Source organism: Somniosus microcephalus, unplaced genomic scaffold, assembly GCF_052327205.1.
Source record: "Somniosus microcephalus isolate GS21.2 unplaced genomic scaffold, FLI_Smic_1.0 unresolved_chr1, whole genome shotgun sequence".
NCBI classification, from domain to species: Eukaryota; Metazoa; Chordata; class Chondrichthyes; order Squaliformes; family Somniosidae; genus Somniosus; species Somniosus microcephalus.
In genome coordinates this window covers 20,917,347-20,926,327 of record NW_028225179.1, presented here as the reverse complement: position 1 = coordinate 20,926,327, position 8,981 = coordinate 20,917,347, and the positions used below count along the sequence as shown (strand labels likewise).

General features: G+C 44.6%; 1 non-coding gene across 1 annotated transcript; it reads left to right on the top strand.

The window, feature by feature from the left end:
* Window positions 1-8,606: 8,606 nt before the first annotated feature.
* On the top strand, window positions 8,607-8,688 carry trnal-uag (transfer RNA leucine (anticodon UAG)). The gene has a single exon. It is a non-coding gene; the product is annotated as a tRNA-Leu (tRNA).
* Window positions 8,689-8,981: the final 293 nt, after the last annotated feature.

Genomic DNA, 8,981 nt, shown 5'->3' with positions numbered 1-8,981 from the left:
CTGGACACAGGACTGGAGCTCTTGTCAGTTCCTCCACTTTAAGTTTTATTTATGGAGCGTGCGGTGGAATTAACATGAACAGTGAAAGAGATCGTGGGCTGGACACAGGACGGGGGCTCTTGTCAGTTCCTCCACTTTAAGTTTTATTAACAGAGCGAGCAGTGGAATTAACATTAACAGTGAAAGAGATCTTGGGCTGGACACAGGACTGGAGCTCTTGTCAGTTCCTCCACTTTAACTTTTATTGATGGAGCGAGCGGTGGAATTAACATTAACAGTGAAGGAGATCGTGGGCTGGACACAGGACGGGAGCTCTTGTCAGTTCCCCCACTTTAAGTTTTATTTATGGAGCGAGCGGTGGAATTAACATTAACAGTGAAAGAGATCGTGGGCTGAACACAGGGCTGGAGCTCTTGCCAGTTCCTCCACTTTAAGTTTTATTTATGGAGCGAGCGGTGGAATTAACATTAACAGTGAAAGAGATCGTGGGCAGGACACAGGACGGGAGCTCTTGCCAGTTCCTCCACTTTAAGTTTTATTCATGGAGCGAGCGGTGGAATTAACATTAACAGTGAAAGTGATCGTGGGCTGGACACAGGACGGGAGCTCTTGTCAGTTCCTCCACTTTAAGTTTTATTTACAGAGCGAGCGGTGGAATTAACATTAACAGTGAAAGAGATCGTGGGCTGGACACAGGACGGGGGCTCGTGTCAGTTCCCCCACTTTAAGTTTCATTAACAGTGCGAGCGGTGGAATTAACATTAACAGTGAAAGAGATCGTGGGCTGGACACAGGACGGGAGCTCTTGTCAGTTCTTCCACTTTAAGTTTTATTTATGGAGCGAGCGGTGGAATTAACATTAACAGTCACAATGTACAGATTTGTTGCAAATCTGAAAACAGTGAAACAGAAGAACAGGAGGAGGCTATTCAACCCCTCGAGTCTATCCAGTGACCCTGAACCATTAATGCCCACGGTCAGTGACACTATACTCACAATGCCCAGAGTCAGTGACCCTAAAACAACAATGCTCAGGGGCAGTAACCCTGTACCCACAAAGCCCAGGGTAAGTGACCATGTAACCACAATGCCCAGGGTCAGTGACCCTGTACCCACAATGCCCAGTATCGGTGACCCTGCACCCACAATGCTCAGGGCCAGTAATCCTGTACCCACAATGCCCAGAGCCAGTGAACCTGTACCCAAAATTCCCAGGGCCAATGAAACTGTACCCACAATGCCTAGTGTAAGTGACCCTGTACGCAAAATGCCCATTGTCAGTGCCTCAGTACCCACAATGCCCATGGGCAGTGCCCCTGTACCCACAATACCAATGGTCAGTGTACCTGTACCCACAGTGCCCAGGGCCAGTGAGCTGTACCCACAATTCAGGGTTAGTGACCCATTACCCACAATGCCCAGTATCACTGACCCTGCAGCCAAAATGCCCAGGGTCAGTGACCCGAAACCCACGATGCCCAGGGTCAGTGACTCTGTATCCACAATGCCCAGGGTCAGTGACCCTGTACACACAATGTCCGGGGTCAGTGACCAAAACCCACAATGCCCATGGTCAGTAGCCTGTACCCACAATGCCCAGCGCCAGTGTCTATGTACCCACAATGCGCAACGTCAGTGACACTGTACCCACAATGCCCAATGTCAGTGACACTGTACCCACAATGCCATGGTCAGTGACCTGGTACCCACAATGACCCGGGCCAGTGTTTCTACCCACAATGCCCAGGGTCAGTGACCTATACCCACAATTCAAGGATAGTGATCCATTACCCACAATGCCCAGTGTCACTGACCCTGTACCAACAATGCCCCGGGTCAGTGATTCTATACCCATAATGCCCAGTGTCAGTGACCTATACCTACATTTCAGAGTTAGTGACCCATTACCCACAATGCCCAGTGTCACCGACCATGTACCAACAATGCCCGGGGTCAGTGATTCTATACACACAAGGCCCAAGGTCAGTGACTTATACCCACAATGCAGGGTCATTGACACATTACCCACAATTCCCATAGTCAGTAACCCTGTACCCATTGCAGTTGGGAAAGAGTTAAACTGACATCGCTGGTAGTTTCACTGAATAGTATAAGGAAGACAGGGACTACCATGAAAGACCACATTCATAAAGATGCGGTGAAAGATAGCTGACCTTTGGCGAGATATAAAACAATTAAATGGAGACAGGACGTCCAGCATTTCAACTGCCCGTAAGAACGTTATTACCTAGGTTACATTCCAAGGTATCTTTTAATTGGCATTCAGCAGTTTGAATGATTCATTGAAGAGGCAGCTTACACATGTTTATATTAAGATTCGTAACCAATCCTTGAAGGTGCATGCAGGTCAAGATCCTATCAGGTGGCAGGAATGAATTTAACATGAGGTGGCCATGCTTATTGTGATGTATAAAATCGTAGTGTTCTCTGTAACAATCTGGAAAGGTCAGGCTAAGACAGAGCAGACTGTTTCCCCACGCGTGCAATAAAGACGACTTGACTATCAATCTAAAACCTTGTGACGGGTGTTGATTTAAAATAGTCCACAACAATTGGCATCACGAACAGGATCCACACGGACGGGAGGCACATACGAGTGAAGCTGAGCCAAAAACGTGAGTACTTTTAAATACCACGTACAGTTAGGACAAGGCAACAGTGTCGCGTGTCCACCACCCACTTTTGAATCAAAGAACTAAAAGGTTTGAATCGAGAAATCAAGCGGTCTTGGGGTTAGGTTCGATCCTCATCTGCGCCTGGAGAAATTTTATCACTTTTAATGAGACTTTATAAGATTTTTCCTTTTTATCTCTATCAAAACCATTCATAATTTTGAACATTTCTATGAAATCTCCTCTTGAAGTTTTCTGCTCTAAGGAGAAAAATCCCAGCTTCTCTAGTATCTTGGCATAATTGAAGTGCCCCATCCCTGGTAACTATCCAGTCAACCTATTCTGCACTCACTCGAAGGTCTTGACATCTTTCCTAAAGCGTGGTGCCCAGAATTGAACGCAATACTCCAGCTGAGGCCTCGCCAGTGCTTTTTAAATGTGCAGCATAATTTCCTTGCTTTTGTGCTCTATTCATCTATTAATAAAAGAAAGGATCCCAAATTATTTTTAAAAGCCTTCTCACCTTGCCCTGCCACCTTCAAAGATGTGTGTGCACGCACCCCATGTGTCCCTGTTCCTGCACCCTCTTTAAAATTGTATCATTTAGAGCTGGTTAACAAATTGCAGTGGAGAGCATTGTGAGCAGTTTCGGGGCCAGTGACTCCAGAGGGAGCCGATAAAAGGAAATAATCGGCCCCATTAAAATGGTACCATTTAGTTTACATTGCCTCTCCTCATTCTTCCGACCACAATATATCACTTTGCACTTCTCTGCGTTAACTTTCACCTGCCATGGGTCTGCCTATTTCACCAGTCTCTTTCTGTTCATACGCCCTCTTTGTAGCTCTTACTGTCTGCTCTTACTATCTGTTTTTTGTATCTTTCCCATTCGTCAGGATCTGTGCTCTGTTTTGCATTTATGTATGCTTTTTATTTTATTTTAACGTGGTTTCTTACCTCTTTATTCGTCCATGCCTGGCTTTTGGGCAGTAGATTTCTTGCCCCTCAGGGGTATAAACTGCTTCTGTACCATATTCAATTTATTATGAACACCTCCCACTGATCTTCTCTCATTTTAACTATTAACAGATTTGCCTAGTTTAATGTGGACAGTCTCTGTCTCATTCCGTTGAAATCGGCTTCATCCAAATCTAGAATGTTAGTAACTGTTTCGCGTTTCTCCCGTTCAAACACTACATTGAACGCAATCATGTTATGATCACTATTAAATAAATGTTCACGCACTTTTAGTCTGTTTAATAAGTCTGACTTGTTACTCGTCACTAAATCTAATATGGCCTGCCCCCTTGTTGGTTCTAGGACATATTGTTGTAGAAAACTATTTTGGACGCGCGCAATAAATTCACTGACATTCTGATAGGGGCTAGTTTGCTAATCTCAATATATATGAAAATTAACATCCACCGTTAAAACCACTCTGCTTTTGCTACACGCTTGCCCAATTTCTGTATTTATAAAATCTAGAATTTCACAGCTGCGACCAGGGGGCTTCTACACAACTCCCACTACAGGCTTTAATCTTTTCCTAGCTTTTAATTCTACCCATAAAGTCTCCATTGCCTGCTTATCTCTCGTTATATCCTCTCTTAGCATTGAAGTGATTTCACCCTTAATCACTAAGACTACTACTCCCCCTGTACCATTTCTCTATCTTTCCTGTAGACGTCCAGCAGAACTACCACCACTCTGTATTACGCCAACTTGAGATGAAGGCTACAATTCCATGAACCTTTCATTTTCTTTTGTACCTGTCCAGTAGTTTGAACTAATTAATCTACGTGGACTTTTAATACTTACTGCTCCTGCACAGTTCCTAACTTCTCAGCTTTTTCAATATACTCTGATCTATATTTCTCGGGCCTAAAGTGGATGATCTCACAGTTCTGCACGTCGAACACCATCGGCCACACTTTTGCCCACTCAGTTAATCTATACATTGCATTTTCTGCTCGCACCTACACTACTTACTGTGCCGCCTAACTTAGTGCCGTGAGCAAACTTGGATATACGATGGATGTCATCGAAATATAAAAGAGGGCTGGAAACGGGCATAGAACTGTGGGCTGAGGTGACAGGAGATTAGAATTCGGAATGTATAAAATGCAGTCTCCAATGCTCCGCTTATCTACATCAGACCGAATGTAATTTGCAATACATCATCGATCCATATTGGTCGCTGTAACCTGAGGGTGTAGCTCGGTGAATTGGTGTTACAGTTTGGAAAGGGTTGGGTCTCTGTGACACAATCAGTTGACACTGTCGGCTGTCAGCTGAAATAATTGATGGTTCCATTAATGATCGGGTAATCTTCACCTTAATGTCTTAGTTTCAGGTTTAAACGACTGAAGACGAATGTGCCGCAAACATTGCCAGCTGGGCCCGGCTGTTACTCCCACCATGTACCCTGTGGTCGGAGAGCAGGCACATCACATATATATATAAACGCCTGAGACTGGCTTCACGGAAATCAGAATTTGTCTTAACAGACAAGACCCCGAAAGGCTGGATGGGAGGCCGCACTGATTGCAGGAGAGTTGGTTCGCTGTGACATGGATACTTCAGTAGAGAGCCACACCAGACACTCCATGTTTCCACAATGAAACTCACACCGTTTATTTTGGAAATGCAAAATGATATTTACATTCTGACTGGCTTCAGTTGATTTGTGAGAGATCATTGTAAGATCCTGCAGGGCTGCCTCGGTTAATAACAACTGTTTTAAGCTGCATTTCAGACACGGCAACAAATCTATCCTTTTGTTGCTGTTTTCCAGAGCCCGGTTGAGTGAGGCCGCGAAAAGCAGCTCTCTTCAACAACCCGCTGCTGGCAAATAGCTGCGAATGTGGCCTCAGACAGGGCATTACAGCCCATCTCTGGGGAACAAGATCCCACTGAAGCAGAGCTGTGCAGACCTTTGCATCTCTCGCCTATAGGTGACGCCGTGGAGATCGATATAATAGAATAATAGAATATTGCAGCACAGTAGGGGGCATTCGGCCCATCGAGCCTTTGAAAGAGTGAACCAATTAATCCCACTTTCCTGCGGTTTCCCCATAGCCCAGCATATTTTTTTATTTCCAAGTGTTTATCCAATTACCTTTTAAATGTTAGTACTAAATCTGCTTCCACTACCCTTTCAGGCAGTGCATTACAGATCATAAAATATTCACTGTATTAATGCTTCCTCCTGTCACTTCTGTTTCATATCCAAATACTGTAAATCTGTGAATTCAGGTAACCCGCCCTCTGGTCACCGGAAACAGATTGTTCTGCTTAACTCTCCCCAAATCCTTCAAGTTTTTAATCACCTCTCTCAAATCTCCCCTTAAGTTTCTCTGCTCTAACGAGAACAACGCAGCTTCTCTAGTCTCTGCACATAACTTAAGTCTTTCATCACTGGTACCCTACTATTATCCACTGCACACTCTCTTAGGGCTTGACATCCTTCCTCGCTGTGGTGCCCAGAATTGGCCACAATACTCCAGCTTGGGCCTAATTCGTGTTTTATGAAGGTTGAACATAAATTCCTTGCGTTTTTACTATATTCCCCGATTTATAAGATCAAGGACCGCGATTGCACTCTTTACAGCCTTCTCAAATTGTCCTACCACCTTCAGATACTTCTGAAGTTACACCCCCAGGTCGTCCTGCTCCTGCACCCACTTTAAATGTACCACGTGGTTTATTTTGACTCTCTTGATACTTCCTACCAAAATTAATTAATTCATCAAATTTCACCTGCCATGACCATTTCGCCGGTCTGTCTATGTCCTCCTGAAATCTGCCAATAACATTCTCACTATTTACTACGTTGACAAGACATCCGCAAACTTTGAAATTTGACTCCCTATACCCAAGTCCTGGTTATTTATATATTACAAGAAAAGCACTGATCCTAATACCCATCGCTGGGGGACCCACTGCAGCGAAGGCAGCGCATCACTACCAGTGAAGCAAGATACCACATGGCCAGGCAAAGCCTCCTCATACACAGAACACATTGACAGTGAAATCCGGGGAGATTGTATCCTGGTCACTCGGCCTTCCATCAACAGTTCGCGTTTTGTTTACCTCAGTGTGTAAGTGCAGGGGCAGTAGACTTTGTATCAGGAAGTCATGATGGCTGAGTGGTCTAAGGCTCTCCGTTCAGGTAGCTGTCTCCTCTGGAGGTGTGGCTTCGATTATCACCTTTGACATTTTGTCCTTTACTTAAGCGGAACGATTTTATCTGGATCTGCTGGAGGTAATTTTTCGGCCCAGTTGATTTATTCCTTCCAGAAAACGAAGCCCACTTCCATCCAAGGCATGTTTTTTTGTGGTTGTAAGTATGTATTGTGTAGGGAGTCAGCAGAACAGGGCCAGTGGAATCAATCTATTGTGCTTCAAACTTGCAGTTCCACATCATAAATTATCAGACAGGACCCAACTCATTCCATAGCAATCTCCAGTGGCTTTGGAAGAAGGTTAATGTAAACTACCACATTTACATCATGGCTTTAAAGACACTCAATTAAAGTTTGTTTTAGCAATCAATTACCTGTGCTCCTTGCAGATATATTTGGGTGTGTCCATGTTAGATACACATGTATTTGAGAGTTACTAATGTGTTGAATGCAAGTGATTTGCGCCTCTGTTAGTTACTGATATACTTAGATGTGTCTGTAGTATTATTTAATGTATTGGGTGGGGGATCTGTGTCAGTTATAAATGTATCTCTGAGCGCTGCAGATGTCCAGTCCGGCCCTATTCTACCTTCTCATCGACCCCACGTGGGACACGGCAGACCATCTGTTACATTCGGATTCAACTTTGCTTTCATTAACCATGTTAACATTTAGACAAGGAGATGTTAAGAAGATAACAACTCTTGTTCCACCAGCCTCGCTGCTACCTCCTAAGCCTTCCTCAATCTTGCTGATACAACCTGAGTATTCATTAACCACTCTGGGAGACTCTGCAGAGCATTGGTTCCCCTCGCTGAGAGCACCTCAGCGTCCCTTACTCTCTTCGATACATTCCGAGCGTCCCTTACTCTCTCTCATACCTGCCGAGCGTTCCTTACCCTCTCTGACACCTCCAGAATTCCCTTAACCTCTCCAATACCTTCTGAGAGTCAGTTACTCTCTCTGATATCCATTTAGAGCGCTCATACCCACGTGATACTATATCAGAAACCCATAAATTCCCCCACAGCCTCTGAGATCCCATTGTCATTGCAATCCCCTCTGATAAACTCTGAGACTCCCTGATACCAGGAGCAAAGTGTGTTTGGAATGCCGTGGCTCAGGACAATGTGGGCGGAAACGGCTGACTTACATCGTGTGTAGGAAAGTTAAGCACGATCATGTGTGTGAGAAAAGCGCAGAAACGTTTTGCCTGGAGCTGCGCCCTTGAGGCAAGTTTTGTGCTGTCAGCTAAACTGCTATAGTGAAAGCACAAAATTAAAAACAGAAAATGCTGGACATATTCAGCAGCTCAGGCAGCATCTGAAGAGAAATGTTACATTTACCAGGACGTCACTGCCCACTTTGATTGATACTTCACGTAGCTCATATCGTAAAATTTCAACACCTCTGTGCAAGAAATAGTTTGGGTGGAAATGAGGACTTTGCTTATTTCAGCAAATAGAGTGAGGCAGCAAAACAAAAGCCCCACTGCGAATTGGGCAAGGATAGGACTTAGAAACAGGAGTCTTGGATGTGTTGAAAAAAGGGGAAAAAGATTTAGTCTTAAAAGCAATAATCGTAGAATTCGAAACAATGCGTGTAGAGCACAGATGATTAGTGACCCACCGCCTTAATCTCTCAACCACCTTGCTCCATGAATATACCTCCGAAAGCTCTTTTATTTCCTTGTGTCTCATTGCAAAGCCCTTGGCTCAAATCAAAAACAACAGGAGATCCAGCTTTCAATTATCAGTCACCAGTATCAGAACTAAGACATCACTGGCGTGGTAGCGTGGCCGAGCGGTCTAAGGCGCTGGATTTAGGCTCCAGTCTCTTCGGGGGCGTGGGTTCGAATCCCACCGCTGCCATAAATTGTGCTAATTTTGTTGTTGTCCGAATCAATGCTCGCTGCAAAGTTCAAAATGACAATAAGATAATGGAGGGAACGTTGATCACGTCAAGCACTTCATCAACAATCCCTTTATTAAGTGGCATTATGCACGGCATAGCTGTTCTTTTTATACCTTCCTGGAATGTGGGCATCGCTGGCAAGGCCAGCATTTATTGCCCATCCCTGATTGTGCTTGACAAGGCGGTGATGAGCCACCTTCTTGCACCGCTGCAGTCCGTGTGATGAAGGTACTCCCACAATGCTGCTCGA